The sequence below is a fragment of the Stegastes partitus genome, unplaced genomic scaffold, assembly GCF_000690725.1.
Source record: "Stegastes partitus isolate 25-593 unplaced genomic scaffold, Stegastes_partitus-1.0.2 Scaffold569, whole genome shotgun sequence".
NCBI lineage: Eukaryota > Metazoa > Chordata > Actinopteri > Pomacentridae > Stegastes > Stegastes partitus.
The window spans coordinates 111,707-115,820 of NW_007578300.1; the positions used below are offsets into that span (position 1 = coordinate 111,707).

Consider the following 4,114-nt stretch of genomic DNA (forward strand, 5'->3'; position numbering starts at 1 on the left):
GTGTGTGTTAGCAGTGTGTGTCTCTGTGTGTGTCTCTGTGTGCGTTAGCAGTGTGTGTTTCTGTGTGTGCGCTCTCAGGAGTTAATAGACTCTCCAGTGACTCTGTAGCTGGTGGTGGTGGTGGTGGTGGTGGTGGGGGGGGGAGTGGGTCCCCTGGGGTCCTACTTCCTCTGAAATATTGACTCAGCACTGCAGGGACACACACACACACACACACACACACACACAGAGGCCTTTTCCATGACACGCTGTCTGTGTTGTGGTCGCTACAGCGAGCTAGCATCAGCTAATGAAGGCGCTCCGAGGCGGGAAGCGGCTGACCCGTGCTGTAACGGTCCCACTGGACCACATCGTTCCTCCCTAGTGTGATGTCATCGCTGATGAAATACGGACACAACACACGAGAGCATGAAGCGGTGATGAGGACGCAGCCGCTGTGATTGGACAGGAGGGGCAGCGTCCTGGTGGATCTGCGGTGATGTCACCTGGGCTGGAGCAGGGACGTGATCAGGAACATCAGCCGGTGATTAGTCGTATTAAAAACTGATTAATCAGTTTCTGTTCGTGACACCAGCACCTTTCAGCGCCACCTTTTTGCTGCAACCCGTCACATTACATCCTCCGAGTCGTTCGGTTCTGCTTCTTCATCTGGTTTCAGACCAGCGTGTGCTGCAGTGGATCGGCGCCGTTAATGTCAGCAGAGGCTCGTCGAAGTCCAGTCGAATGAACGTTACGGCCGACATGGAGATAAGGACACGTGTGACATGTCATTTAGGGTCATCAAGTTCTTTTCAAACCGATGAGTGGAAATGATGCCGGCTGGTTCAGCTCAGATACCTGACGGAACCACTGGGTCAGGGGTTCGGGTTGGATGAACACGGGGGGATGGAGTCAGGGCTGCACGCTGAAACGTCATGAATGAACCTGCCCTCACTGGGACGGTACAAAAACACCAGAGCTGAGATCTGGGACGGTTCTGATACAACCTGTAGCTCACAGCAGGTTCTGCGTTAACTGTGGAGACGCTTCCACACCTGTCCACCTGTTGAAGTGTCCGTTAATGCGACCTGCTGACGTCCAGGCTGCCGCTAAGGGGGGTGTGGCAGTGTAACGGCAGAACAGCTCCACGAGGGTCGGTTTAGCCTGTGAGGCTGCAGCACTCAGTTCATGAGTTGGTCCAAATGCCAAAGCTGCTGCTCACAGCTTCTTGGCTTTTCTTGAGCGTGGCCCCTTTTAAAAACTACCTGAACACATCCTGTGTTATGAACTTATGCAGAATGACAGCATCCTTTGCATTGAGGATGATCGATTCGCCCTCATGGACTGTTTGCAGGCTGACATTCAGCCGCCCTCCTCCTCTGCAGACTGGAGCGTCCAGACTAAATATACAGCACATCGTCCTCCCCGTAAAGACGGCCGAGTGGGAAATGGATTCCTCAGAGTCCCTGCGGTCTATTCATGTAGTAAAACCGAGCAAGGTCAGAGCTGAGAATGTGCAGAGTGTTTGTGTGCTCGTGCCAGCGGCGCCCACTTTGCCAGGACATGCAGGCAGACATCAAGGGCACCGAGCACAACACTTCCAGCCTTTGTTCCTGGTCTAATTGCTGGTCATACGAGCGCTCTGTAAACCCCATTGATCTGCTGCTTTCATTCTGGAAACAAAGACGTGACGGACCTCGCCGATCTCTCGTCCTCTCCTCTTATGTCTTGTCATCGTGGTTTGGGTGTGAATATGAATAATAGAAAGGTGTTGGGTGAGCAGGTGCTTATTTGGATGTTGTTGTTCCTATATTTAGGAATCAAATCGTCCTCCGGCGTCCTGCTCTTCACATCTAATCTCTTAATGTGAGCGTATGCATGAGACAGAGGGACACTTTGAAACCAGCTGGGCTTCATGTGTTTGTCTGGGTGGAGTCGAGGAAACTATCCCGCCGGCGAGCGAACCCAGAATCCTCTGATGCGTCTCTCTGTCGGCGTTGTTAATAATTCAGAGCCACTCCTGTTTGGACCGGCCGGCGTCCGTCTGCACTTTGAAGAGTCTGCCGTTTGAAGAGTTCAGAGGGCGCCTTGTGTGTCTTTGTGCACACGTGTGTTCTCATGTTGTATAGTAACGCTGGTGGCCAAAGTCCAGACGCACCTGTAAGCACCTGTACACATTAACAGGCCGACAGGAGGGCGTGGGCGGACGGGTTAGCGCTGGAACAGAGGGGTTATCAGAAGGAGATACGTCGTGATCTGAGTGTTGGTCACGACCGTGGGAGTGTCACGGGTTTGTATGTTGTAATGTACACACCTGGATCACAGCAGCACTCTGGCACATGATGAGCAGCGTACGTCCTGTGATGGACTTCCAGATGTCTCACATTGGCTGGTTGCTGTAACGTGTTTCATTCCCTTTATTGTGTTAAAACAGTTAATGGAGTTGGTGGAACTGGCAAAGGAAGGTTTTTAAACTTGCTTGAGGTGGTTTTTGACTTTCTGACAGAGCTGGTGTGTGTAATGGGGGATGGGAAGTCTTTATTGATTAAGTTCTGACATAACAAACACACATCCCAGTGATCAGCTGTCTGAACCACTGCGATACCAGCTGACATGAAAACTACGAAGCTGCCCCACTGAAAGCAGCTCCTTAAGGGTTCTTAAAGAGTTCGGTTTGCTTCCTCTTTGTGCAGTTGGGAAACAGCTGGTTTAGTTTCCGTGTGTTTACGACAGCCGTGAGTAACGCAGCCTGCTCTGACATCACACCGCCGCTTTCATGGAAACGAGACCCACTGGGAGTTTCCTTTTTGAAAGTTTTTGTGACCTTCCAGAAGGTCAGCCGACGGCTACGAGGCAGTACGTAGGAGAGAAGCTAAACGGTGATCGTTGTGCTGATATAATCGACTAATGAGCAGGACCTTTAGAGCTCACTAATTGGCGCTTAGCGTATTCGGTGCCGGTTTTATTGCGATGAAGATGTAGAATGAAGCAGCAGCAGCTTGGCAGCGTCGTCTGATCAAAGCGTTTTTAGGAGACGGCTCATAACGGGATTCATACCAACATGACCCAGTGTTGGTGTCCTCAGTAGATGTTCTCTGTACCACCTGGTGCTGCTCTGATCCCTCTGACAGTTGTTCATAGGGACTCGGTGCTATGCAGCAGTCTACCAGCACACAAATGGACCGACTGTATCTGTTTACAGAGGAAAGGAAACGGATCCCATACAGGTGTTCTGATGAACATGGCAGCATAAACACCATCACGACCCGGTGCTGCTGTAAACAAATGTGCTGTTGTTGGACCACTACAACCACGTCCCATAGCGTCGGCTGGCAGTTTCCTTTAAGGCATCCTGAGATGATTTGTTAAAGTTGGTTGTGACCCAGTTCTGCTCGTGCACAGGGAGGAGACATGGACCTGGTGTTCTGGCTTCGTAGCGTTATTAAGGAATGAAACTGTGGCTGCTGCTGAATCAGTGAAGATGAGGCTCACGCTGATCCAACCTGCTCAGTACACTCCAAAAGAAAACAGATCAATTCTCTATTTACACTGAAATACAAACCAGCAGCACTTTGGTGAGGTCGGCTAAACCTGGTCCAGCCTCAGTAGAACCGATCAGAGATTAAGAACTTCTGAGTGGATGTAGAACATACAACAGTTGAGGAACCGCTATCACTCAGAGAACCTGAGGAACCACCAGGGACACACAGACGATGAATCACCAGCAGCTAGCAGGTGCACGGAGACGCCGGGCCGCTGGCGGGTCCGCGGAGACACCGGGCCGCTGGCGGGTGCTGCTCAAGAACAGCAGAAGAAGTGAGCTGCTCCCGTCAGTCAGGTGTGCGTTCACTCCCAGGTACAGTGAAAGCAGCGGTCCAGTGGAGGAGGAGCGATGACCGGCGCTGATCCGGGCCAGGAAGTGCTCCATATAAATCAGAACATGTTAAAACACGACCACAACATTGAAATGACTGCATGTGCCGCTGCGGTATGACAAACACGTCACGTGAGGCATTTACAAACTGCTCTCTGACTTGAACCCTCAGCGCTACACAGCAGGTTGTGTACATGGTCATATCTACGTGTGCTGGTGCGTGTAGTGGGGAGAAGCCATGTGTACATACAACATAGGCAG

At 51.5% G+C, this 4,114-nt stretch overlaps 1 protein-coding gene across 1 annotated transcript in view; it reads left to right on the plus strand.

Moving 5' to 3' along the window:
• Positions 1–4,114, plus strand: part of LOC103362337 (metal transporter CNNM4) — a 47,561-nt gene that overhangs the window by 15,549 nt on the left and 27,898 nt on the right. The window lies entirely within an intron of this gene.